We start from the raw sequence: 12695 nt of genomic DNA, 5'->3' as shown, positions 1-12695 counted from the left end.
CCCCCCCCCCCAAATGAATGAGTGCAAACTAATTTTGCATTGTGAACTCAGTTTACAGCAACTGAATTAAGTCAAAGACAAAGCGTGAAAGTGCTAGGAGGAAAGATAAACTGGCACATTTTAAAAGTAGCTTTAAAAAGAGGGATGGCAAGGGATTAATTGGGACTACCCTGTGCCAAATTGTGGTAGTTGGAGGATATGTTATTTATGGCATGGTGATATCTTATATTTGACTATTGGAATTATGTTGGGGTACTCATGAAATACAGTCTGAAAGCTTATGCTATTGCACAGTGCTGCCATTCAACTCATAATCAGTGGGTGCAAATGAAGAAAAACATCATCTATGTCCTAAATATATGATTTGAAAGGTTTTATACAGTACATGAAGGGGGGACAGATAATTTTACAACTAACGGTAAAGTATCCACCCAACTTTGATTAACAGATTGCTAGTTATAATTTATAGCATAAGAAATCATGCTGCATGGTATGAACAAGGAAATATGGGTTGTAAATACAATGAACCAGATCAAAACCTTGTACTTCCCTTTGTGGATAGCCAAGTGCCTTCAGGAAGCCCAAAAGGAGACAATGTTCTGTTCCTTTGCTCTCCAAGGAGAACTCCCCCCACTCCCCCACACACTATATTTAAACAATATGGCTTTTTTCAACTGAACATCCCAGAATAGCCCCCCCCCCCCCAGGGCCACTGATGAGCATTGTAGTCCAAAAGGTAACCTCTCCAAGATCTGATATTCAGCAGCATATGGCCTTTGAATCTAGTCCTTCCACAGAGCCATCAAGATCACCATTCATTAATGGGTGTCACCTCCATAAATTTCTCTCTCTTTTTCTGAGAGAGATATATATAGATATATAACTATATAAATCTGGTGATCGCAAATACTATAAATAAATTATTATGAATAAATAATTTCAATTTTTTCTGTCCTGAATCTTACTACCAATTGATATCACTGGATGACCCAAATTTCTAGAATTATGGAAGGAAGAAGAACTTCCACAATCCACCCACTCCTAACCACTCCAATCCAATGCACCCAAATCCACATGTGACCTGTCTCCCGGCTATGAGTCATCAAAGCATGATGCAATCTTTGCAGTAAGTTTGCATTCTCCCATGTGCCTCTGACTCAGCATTTTTAGAACAGTCTCACAGGATATGATGCATCCTGTCAATCAAAATATTTTCCACACAGTTCAAGGGAATATTATTCCGACATCCCTTTGTGACTTTCCTAACTCAAACCTATCTAACAATAAGCTACCAGCACAATTGGAAGAAAATTGCACCTCCACATCATAGAACAAGAGCCACACAGGGATTTGGAGGAGACACCAGCAATTGAAAGGAGATGAAACTGTCATTCCACAAATATACTTAAGTTAACTTAGTTTAGGATCTAATAGTCTCTCTTTTTCAACTGATAAATCAACAGAACCAAGAGAACATCTGAAGCCTACACTTCACTGACGAAGATTACATATGTAGATTTCCCTCCATAGGACATGGCAGGAAAACCCACCATTTCTCCAGATGAAATATGTTACTGAACTTTTAGTGAGCCACAGATATTCTCATAACTTTGAAGGTCCTCATGATCTGGAATAGTGAAGGAAAAACTGGCGAGATGAAATCAGTGCAATGGAATTGTAAAAACTGAAATCTGTTGGAAGCTACTCCTACAAACAAATCATGGACACGTGGTCTTTGGCTTGTAGTGTAACAACACCAAAAGGGCAAAAGAGAATGCTTACATAAATGAGTAAGATTCCTGAAGGGGTATTAATAGGTTGAAAAGTTTTCCCGCTATCATATGGAAGGCTCATCATCCTAGCTTTCCACAAATCGATATGGCATGAACTTACATTGGTAGGGTTCTTTGGCTTCATACAGGACACAATATTCAATATTCTCAAAATGAACAGATACAGAATCATAGAGTTGGAAGACATAATCAAAGCACTCATGACAGATGGCCATCCAGCTTCTGTTTAAAACCCTCCACAAAAAGAGACACTTGGAAGCAATGTGTTCCACTGTTGAACCTCTCTTACTGTCAGGGAGTTCTTCCTAACTGTTGAGGTGGAATCTCTTTTCTTATAAATGGAAATAACAGGTAATTTTTTTTTAGAGAGCAGGAAAAAATTTCATCCTAAACAGGTAGTTCTAACTGCAAATGGACTTTACTTTCTTCCTCAGCCAGCCAGCCCATTAAAATTTAATGCTTACATGCTAATGAAAAAAACCCTCCCCTCTCTTCTTTTCTAGCCTTATGATTTCTGCTTAGAGGTAATAATCTCCTGGATTTAACATCAGTGTCTGTTGCTGTGGGAAATGATTGGCAATGTCACAAATGGGGATTAAGGGAGTCAATGATGCTAAAGGCAGCACAGAATTACAAGAAGAGACTTTGCCACATGTACTTGGTCATTTACTAACAAGGAGGAGTACCTGGGAGACTGTAAATGAAACACTATTTGGTTCATATGCTCTGGGTTACTTTTGTACTCAGCAATGGACCATCAAACTAGGCTCAATAAACCATTCTTCACAGCAACCCCCCATCTACTTGAGTGGAACATTACTGTACTTCACACTGTCAGTTATTATAGGGTCTATCTGCATTACACCATTTTATATGTTTCATATAATTCATTTAATTGTCATGGTTCTGCCATACAGAATCTTGTGATTTGTAGTTTTGTGAGATGCTTGGAATTCTCAGTAGAAAAGCACTATAGCTAGCAAAGGATCTTACTAAGCTACAAATCCCAGTATTACATAAGATGTAGCCATGATAAAGTGGTGCAAAATTAATATAGAAGTTTCTAGAGGAGATATACCAAATATATCTGTTATACATGCATATATCGTGATGTAATATTTAATAAAACTTCCCTTCAACAGTTAATAATCCAAACTGGACAGTCCCAGCATAAGCAAGGTTAGCATTCTGCCTGGTTATTTGGGTTGTACATGAATACCAGTTGTGTCACACTGCACTCATATGCACCATTATCTGGATTGGATTCCCAGTCTTCCTTTTTAGAAAGTTTTTAGTCTTTGTAGAGAAGTCATAAGGCCAAAAAAAAAAAGGACAAATGTTATTCTTTCAATTTATTTTGTGAAGAATCTGCTCCTGCTTTTTTGTGTTTCTGAGCCAATGAATGAAAACATAGCTGTGATAGACATTTAGGGAAACAGATTAGAGGAAAGTTGAGAATGATGCACCACCCATTATTTGGAGAAGGAACTTTCTGCTCGATTTTGGTGATGACTTCTAGGTCTTCCTCAGTGGCAAAGTGACTGCTGTCTCAAAAAAAACCTATTTAGAAAACGAAGATTTTAACCTACAAGTGATTAGGCAGCAGTACTCAAAGCCAAAAGGTATCAACGAAGACCATAGTTCATGAACTTTCTAACTTGGATCTAACTTGCTAGTTTTTCAAACAACAGTCCTATCAATGAAATGTGGCTCATGTTATTTTCCTCTTTATCTGTTAAAGAACAGTAGAACTGCGGTGTTTTCAAACTTGTTTATGCTGTAATAGAGTAAAATTGCTACTCTTTTGGACTTTCCTTTCCTTTTATTAGGACCTCAAAAGGGTTTGAAAAAACAGTGAATGTTTTGTTTATATGCCACTTTAGTATCCTCTTTTTGGTGATGCATTTTCTTCCCCCTCACTACCAGATTTATTTTTTGGTGAGGCATAAGTGGTCACTGCAGGCTTTGTTCCTTAAACACACAAATCCACTCACTATTCTAAGATTTCTTAATTTCAGCAGCATAATGGGGCTCAAATAGTAGTATAGTAGTATAATGAAGTGGGAGCCATTTTGCGATTGCTGAACTTCAGGGAGTAAAAAAAATTCCTTTCCAATTTCTGGCAAGTGCTCTAGACATCTACCAACATATCAAAGCTAACGTCTTCCCCTAGTCTTTGGCATTACCACCCAGAACTTTGAGGTTTTATACTTAAGTCAAAGTAAGATAGATTTTTAAAGAGCAACTGCAGAAAAGATGGAAGGTTTGAAAAAAGGATTATGTTTTGTACTTTCATCTTTTAGCAGCAAACATAATCAATATGTCTACTGTAGTCTGCTCTGAGCTGTAAAGACCAAGTGCATTAAAATCACATAGATACATAAGAAGACAGGAAACAAGAATTCTTTTTATAGCTTGACCATACAAGCTGAGAACTCTCCTGCTGACCAATTTTCCTCTGCCATCCACCTGAGCCCCCTTGTGGCATAGCTGTGCTGTCCAAAGCATTTGCAACACTTTCACTTGACAGGAAAGGTTTTCCTCTGACTCTTGTTCTCTGGTAGATTCCTGGCTTGCTTGCTTACTATTTGTTTGCTTCTTTGCTTGCCTGCCTGCCTCCCTGCTTGCTGGCTGTCCGTCTGTCCATGCGTCCGTCTGTCTGTCCTTCCTTCCCCTGTGGGAGCCATGAATAAGTGTGCAAAACCTCATAGGATATTACCAGGGCTAAGGTATTTCTAGGGCAATTTGATAATCACTCACCAATGGCAGCACAGACAGTGCTGAAACCAGTCAGTGGGACCAGAGTAATCATTTCCTGTCAAGCAAGGACATCAATGAAACTCATCTTAATTGTGGCACATTTAGTGACAATTACCATAAAACCTCTTGGCTTTCCACTGTGTGTTTTTGGGTTCGTTACACACACGTGTAATGTTTTCAAAGAAGTGTCATGTCCTGCTTTCTTAAATATTTATTTCCCTTATTCCTCATATTCTTAGTATATAAATAGGAAGGAAGAAAATCATGCAGAGGCATCTATGGGTTACAATATAAATCACAGCCACAGCACTTTTGATAAGATCTCCATTAAGCAGGAAATTATAATTGTCCCCATAAGGAGTTCAATTCCTGTACACTGCAGCTCACAGTGGTTCAACGTACTCCATTCTGGCTCCTGTCTTTCTTCAGTTACTGTAAATCTTTTTAACATGATGAATAATTGAAGACAGTAGATTACATGAATGTTACTCCAACCACAGAAATAAAGCCATAATCCAAAGCCTGTTTTGCCCCTTCCCTCCCTCCTTGCCATTAGATACTCTTATTCTTTTTCATCGTAGAGCAATTTTGTCACACTCCCATGTGCACAGCTTAGGAAGCAGGCATAACATTTGTCTTTCTGAGAATTTCAACATTCATGGATTATGTTCCATTTATTTAGCACCACATATGTTAGAAGCACTGCACAAGCCACATACTTAGTGCAATCATTTCCCAGAAGGCTTATAATCTATTACAAATAACCAAGACAGAAAAAAAAGAGTACCTGGCTGAAAATAAGCAGCTGGGAGTAAGATGGGAAAGGAACAGTCAATGAAATGGATACACACAGTGAAAATTTAAAGGAAAATGTAAGTATTTTAATAAATATGGCACAATTTACTGGGGAAGGGAGCTTTCCCAACACCAGTTTGGGAGAAGTCAACTAGCCAGAACAAGGCCAGGAATGGGTGTCACCTGCTGCTGGAGCAACACTCAGTAAAGATGGGAGTTGCCAGGTGGTAATTGCCAGCAGGAAGTTGTGTAAATGCATACATCTTGGTCTGATCATATAATAAATTCATGATACCCAATACCTAGAGACACTGTATGCCTAGAGATTCAAAATAGACAGATTTGGAAAAAAACCTGCTTTCAAGCAAAGGTGATTATAGAATAGTTTAGAGGCTGTAGCATCCTTCTTTATCTTCTAAAGAAGCCAAGAGGAACAAATATTGCCAAGCATATCTGAAGAAATTAATTATGTGTAAGGAGGAATCACCCAGTCTCTGGCTTACATTAACTTTTTTTTAAAATTCTTCTTACTCCAAACATACACAAACCATTTTACCACTTAAAAAGCTGTGTTTCTGCTCAGCACGAGGAAATCATAAAGCAATATCAGAAAATAAAATTTAGAGTGTATGAGAGGGTAGTTTTCTCCCACATGCTCATATTCTATTTTTGGATTTTGGCCTAAATACAGAAGTTATGGCAGGATACACACCGCCAGAAAGAGGCGGCCGGGAGCTGCCTCTCTGTTCCACATAACCACGCTGCAGCAACCAAATTGCGCGGCGTGGCTACGCGGAAAGAAAAGGAGTGCTAAAAAGTGGCTCCTTTTAGTGCCGCTGCAAACTGCCTGTGGCAGTGCAAGCACGTCGCTACCGCGCATGCCCATATGGATGGCGCGCAGCAGTGACATCACAGCTATGCGTGCCATGTATACGGTGCTGCACAGCTATGACGTCCCGGTGACATGCTAGTTTTTTGGGGCATCTGGAAACGGCACCCCAAGGCAACCCTAGCACATCACCAGTACGTGCTAAAAGGCCCATTTGTACAGGGCCTAGGACATCTCAAGACAATCCAATCTTTCAAGGCACTCAGTGGAATCAGAAGTAATATCAATGTGTTCAATAAGGTTTGCTTCCAGGAGAATGTGCACAAGATTCCAACCCAAGCATCTGTTGTCTTTCTATTTTAAAGTAGTTTTAGCAGCTTTAGTTATGTGCCACATCATCATCAGGCCCAACCTCTCTGAAGTATTGACCAACAATGCGTTTGTTCAAGGAAAATCATGAGACAGTAAAGAAAAACAGCAAAACACTCACGGAACACTTCACTGACATCTGTTTGGGTGAAGATGGAACATCTATGGCAGCCTCACAGGGCAAATGCAGATGTCCAGCTATTACTCTAGCGATCCCAAGTTGTTAAACATTAATAGGGTTGTAAATCACTGCCAGAATCAGGTGCAGACATGTGAATGGGAACACCTGAATGCTGACGTGGGTGTGCTATATGAAGGATGTTCACTGTCTGCTGTACAGGTGAGATCATGTTATTCCTATTTTGGAGGATTTTGGTGCACAAAAAGAGAAGGACTCTGGCTGAAAATTGGTGATGAGTTCAAAATAATATGATAGGTAGCAAGCATCTGTCAAAATATGGATGTGGGAAGGTGGGTGGAAATAGAATTAATAGCAGCATATACCAAGTCAAAATCACAAGTTTCTTCTGGCTGAGTATTATTTGCACTGACTGACTATGGTCATGTCTACACGGGCCATTTAAATCAGTTTTCCCCTGCCTTGGTCTTGCCCTGCCTTCATGACACAGGGTAATAAGCGCAATTCAAGTGAAGACTGTCTTCAGTGACAAGGCCAGTTCCACAGCGAATCTGGACCATCCCTCCCTCAAACAGCTTTTTTAAAAACTCACCATTTGCCAGGATCCTCCAGAAAATCCAGAGCAATCCAATGTGGTGACAAGCCACTATTCACACAGCATGCTGCTGTGCCACCAACCCCGTTGCCTCTGCAAGTTGCCCCTCTGAGGTTACAACACGTTGCCCAGCCAGGTGATTGTTACTGGGCATGTTGTTTTCAATGTCAGAGGGAGTGACTGGTGGCACAAAATAAAGCAAGTGTAGAGAACTGCCCAGCATTGTTCCAGAGTGCTCAAGTAACGGGGAATCTGGGGCAGCTCTGGGGCTGCCCGAGGGTTCCGATAAGAGTCTTTCCCAGCCCAACTTGGAGATGCTAGGATTGAGCTGGGGCCTTTTGTGTGCAATTAATGTACTCTGCCACTGAGGCATCGTTTGTCCCAAATACTTGAGCTGTACCTTTTTGTAATCCTAAAGAAACATTATAGCCTAATTGAAAGCTAAACAGGGAGAAAGTTAAGGACAAGCAGAACAAAAGGAAGACAAAACAAGAGACTGCAGTTTGACCTAGAAGTCCCAATGTCAAGCAATGTTCTCTCAACCCTGTCCCCATTTCAAAGCCCAGTTTCAAGCATGTCACTTTTGCTTTCTTGTCATCCAGCACAAGCTCAGAGAGCTTCACTCCCTCCAGCAGTCCCTGGATCTTGAGTCTTCTAGTTCAGCACAAATTTGGCACAGAGGCTATTGATAATTATTGTAGCACTGAAATCAACAGCAAGAGCAAGTTGAAAAAGACCCTGTGACAGGAGGAGCTGCATGGAGAGTGACAGAAAGATATATATGGGGCTGGCAGTCACAGATAGGTTAGGAAGTGTGACAGGGCTGCAGAGGGAAAGCAAGAAAGTCATGTCCAGAATTTTGGATGGGAGCCAGATAAATTGAGCTAACATAGAAAATGGCTGAGCTGGCTTAATTCAACAGAAAGAAACCAAAAAGTGACAGCTCTTACATTCTCTTCTTATAACTCTGTTTAAAAGGTGTAAGGTTCAACTGAGCTTGCTTAAAACATCTGGAGATATTTGCTCTTTGGGGCAAATTTGCACCAGAGCAAATTAATGACTTAGGTTTTACTTGCTCAATTTCATAGATCCTATTTGAAAGGGAGCTAGTATAAATTAGTTGTGCTTGACCCAGCACACTCCAGATATGATGGCCTACATGTGCTGGTTGGAGATTAGGGAAAGATGGTCTTCTAAATTATCATTCAATCCTTTAGCTACCCTTTCCCAACTTTCTTCATTTTTTCAACTGATCTATAATTTCTGTATCTGTTCACTTAAAACAAGCCAAGCAGTTTTAAAAACATTAGGAGGATTTAGCCATGGGCATTAGATCAAGCCTTTACGTATTTGACTGTGCAGGGCATAGTGATATCACTGGAGTGTTTCATAACCTTACAAAGATTAGAAACTAACATAAAATGCAAAATCTGTCATCACAGTTTCTGTGTTCTAAGCAATGTACCAATTTCCTATAGTAGAAAATGCAGTGATATTCAGTGCCCAAGGACAAACTAAGCCTTACACTTCAAAAAGTTGTTCAGATCCTGTGTGCCATCTATCACATACTGTGGTAGCATGTCTTCCATGTTCAATTGCAATTTCAAACACCAACCCCAAAGCTTTATGATGAAGTTCATGCTAAATACTGCCCACATCTCAGCAAGTTCATATTTCTCATCCCGTCAGCTGTCCTTGGTTTATCTGCAACTAAACAGAACCTCTCTCCATGAGGCGAGGCAATATTTCTCTGAAGCCAGGTGCCAGGGAAAATAAAGGAAGATGGCCATCACCTTCATGCCCTCCTTATGAATTACTAAAAGATTTTGGCTGCTTGCAGCTGGAAACAGAATGCTGGGTTAGTAATCATGTCCAGCAAAGCAATTTTTATATTCACACATCCTAAGAACACTTGTTCACTTTTGAGCCAGTGAATAAGCTATGGATTTCAAAGTGCGATTCCAGGAGTTAAAGCTCTCTCAGAATAAATTCATGGCATATCTTTATTCTCTTTCCCATCTGTAAAATGGCAGCAGCAATGACCTATATCAAAAGAATATTGTGATACTAATGTAGATAAGAGGTAAAGTTCAGACAAAGCTTAGTATTGCAGTTTCAGTGAAATAAATGACACATTAGCTATATGTTTCTTCTTCCCAGAAATCCTAGAGGCAGTCTACCACCACATGACCTAGTGGAATTATATTTCAGTTGCAAGAACCCCTATTTTCAATCCTTTCTGTCTTATGCAGAGTTAATGACCTGAATATCAAGTCAATAGTCTTATAGCTCCTTTAAGACTAACACATTTAAGCACTTGAACAAGTGGGCTTTAGCCCATGAAGGCTTAGAATAAAATAGTATTTAAAATTCCACAAGAATATTTTTCCTCCCCATTTTTCTTCAATATTACAATCCTTTGCTTTCATTATACTCTTTTCTCATTATACACACTGAGATCTGTGATGTTTCCACTGTTTTTCTCTTGGTGTCTTGAAGAAATTCTTCTGCTTTCCTCCCAGCCACTGCTCTCTGAGTCTAGCTCTTCACCTGCTCTACACACCCAACTTCTTTTTCTATTGCCCAGGTGCCATTCACACTACTGAATTCTATTGCCCAGGTGCCCATTCACACTACATTATTTTACTTTAACAGTCATGATTCCATCCTATGGGATCCTGGGATTTGCAATTTAGGGGGAATTCTCACCTAGTCAGCTCTACTAACTCAATAGATTGCAAACCTCTTAATTCCATAGGCTGGAACCACAGCAGCTGAAGTGGAATAATACTATAATTTAGTGGTGTCAATGGGCCCCTAGTAACCCATCTGCTCCCTTCCCTACCATTGTTGTGTCTGTCCAGACCAGGAATTGGGAACCTACAGCCCTCCAGGTTCTGACAAAATACCATTCCCATCATGCCTCACCACCAACCAAACTGAAGGAAGTTTTAGTCAGGCTCACCAGGGCTTGGATGAAGCTCCTCCCCTTATGGTGACATATAGCTACAACCAAACCCTCATAGGCTTGGCTAAAATTTCCTTCAACTTGGCCAGCGGTGGGCCATGATAGGAATGATAGTCCATCAGAACCTGGAGGGCCATAGGTTCCCCACCCTGGTCCAAACTCTAGGCCAGTGATGGTGAACCTTTTAGAGGCCGAGTGCCCAAACTGCAACCCAAAACCCACTTACTTATTGCAAAGTGCCGTGTCCCTCTGGCTTTCTATTAACAAACTCTGGCAAACTCTGTGCTGGGGTGATGGCACATGTGCCCACAGAGAGGGCTCTGAGTGCCACCTCTGGCACGCATGCCATAGGTTCGCCATCACTGCTCTAGGCCTTTCAGGTCCTGCTACCCTCCATTTGTTTGCCCTCATCCATCCAAATACAGCCACCAGACTATTTAGATTTCCATAACCTCCCTGAGATAGAACAATCACCCACAGATTTACTTTAGGCCCATGACTCCAGATTACATCTTCCAATGGTTTCAAGGGACTATCAAAAAGCATGAGGATCAAGATAAAACCCAGGGGTAAAAATACCTGATAACCCCTTTGCTTGAACAGAAAACTGCTGGCACCAACATTTGGGTACATCCCTTCAGAAAGGAGTAGAATCACCATAACAACAATCTCCCCAAATGTATCTTGGTCCTGTTACAGACAGCCAAAATAAAGCTGCTTCGAGTCACAGTGGAGGTATGGTGTTTCAATGATGCATGCGTCCTAAGAGTCCAGAAGTCACACCAAAGCCACGCTCCAGTCTGGAGCGTGGCTTTGGTGCGACTTCTGGACTCTTAGGACATATGCATCATTGAAACACCATACCTCCACTGTGACTCGAAGCAGCTTTATTTTGGCTGTCTGTAACAGGCCTTGGCTAGCCAAATTAGAAATGTAACATAGTCAGTTAATATATCTCAGAAACACAACATGGTCAACAGATAAGTCAAAGGGAATCAACAGGGTTGAATTCCCACCTTCCTGCCAGTGTGACATTGGTCTACTACAAAACAAATACAAAAAAATTGTATGAAACCTGAATAACTGATATTATTTTTCCTGTCTGTCTGTCTGTTTCTTTCATATCCCACCTTTCTCCAGGTTTGGAACCCAAGGTGGCTCACGACACAGAATACAGTTACATTTTGATGTTAACATTTTGATGTTTTAGCTATATACTGTATTTGTTTTAATGTATAAGTGATTTGCGGGTATGGTAAAATCTATTTAAAATTAAATAAACTATCATATTAAAATAGCACTGGATTAAAAAAAATCTATTTGGAACATAACAGATAATGAAAATACTAAAAAATACAGCACTCTTTCTTTCTTTCTTTCTTTCTTTTTTTTAAAAAATCCTTTTGCAGTTGACAAGATAATGGGCATATGTCTACCAAAATAAAAATATATGTGCCTTTTAGCAGAAGGAAAATTGAAAGGCAAACAAGCTAGCCTCCTATTGAAAGAAGATCCACAGGACGATACAAGAACACCTGGAGATGAAAAGCCATCATCTTAACGGTTTTTTGTGGGTTTTATGGGCTATGGCCATGTTCTAGAAAATTTTTCTTCCTGACGTTTCACCAGCATCTGTGGCTGGCATCTTCAGAGAATGCTTTGCCTGGAAAAAGTTGGGTGTATATATACTGTGTGAGCCTGGGAATGCAGGAGTGATTTGCATGTGTATTGTTCTGTGTTGATGGCAGGCCATCATCTTAACCATTGTCTTAGAATGGTGTATCAGATACTGGGTGACAATTATCCAGCACCATTTTTTAAATTAATATTAATGCTTCAACCATTGCTACCTTAAATGCAGCAGGACTCACCCCTCCCTTCAGAGGCCCATTAACCATCAGTCAAAGGCGGTAAGCCCAGTCTTGAAAGTTTTAATATTCAGAATATTCTACTCTATTGGAGTAGAGTGTAGGTATCAAAAGTCCAAATCACCTGTCTACAGTACCAACCTGCACCAGCTGAAACCTACCCAAAACAGCATGACTATGATAGAATCCTGGCTATTCCTTTGTTTCTGCCAAAATGATAGCATCCAATTTGGAATGAATGCAAATCATTTTGCCCGCAAACAATAATGCAAATTGAACATATTGACTCTACCAAAGTTTCATCCGTCCAATTATACAGAAGAGGCTTTTCACCAACACCCCCAAAATTGGCTGTTACTGTGCAGATACTCTGGTGGCAAAGAAATATTTGAATGCTTAAAACCAATCATATAATCTTCTTATTCTAAGCAAATGAGAGCCAGAGTGATATAATGGTTTGAGAGCTGGACTTGAGCTTTCTGGAGACCAGGGTTTGAATCCCTGCTTAGCCACGAAAAATCACTGATGACCTTGGGAATTAATTGTTAGGAATACTTTACCTGCTAGTTTGTTGATTAA

The 12695-nt window shown here is 40.2% G+C and overlaps 1 protein-coding gene across 14 annotated transcripts in view; it reads right to left on the bottom strand.

The window, feature by feature from the left end:
* Positions 1-12695, bottom strand: part of BRSK2 (BR serine/threonine kinase 2) — a 520033-nt gene that overhangs the window by 395328 nt on the left and 112010 nt on the right. The gene's annotated exons all lie outside the window — the stretch shown is intronic.

This window comes from Sceloporus undulatus, chromosome 1 (genome assembly GCF_019175285.1).
Source record: "Sceloporus undulatus isolate JIND9_A2432 ecotype Alabama chromosome 1, SceUnd_v1.1, whole genome shotgun sequence".
NCBI classification, from domain to species: domain Eukaryota; kingdom Metazoa; phylum Chordata; class Lepidosauria; order Squamata; family Phrynosomatidae; genus Sceloporus; species Sceloporus undulatus.
The sequence above is the reverse complement of the archived record's forward strand: the minus strand, read 5'-3'. Positions and strand labels throughout refer to the sequence as shown.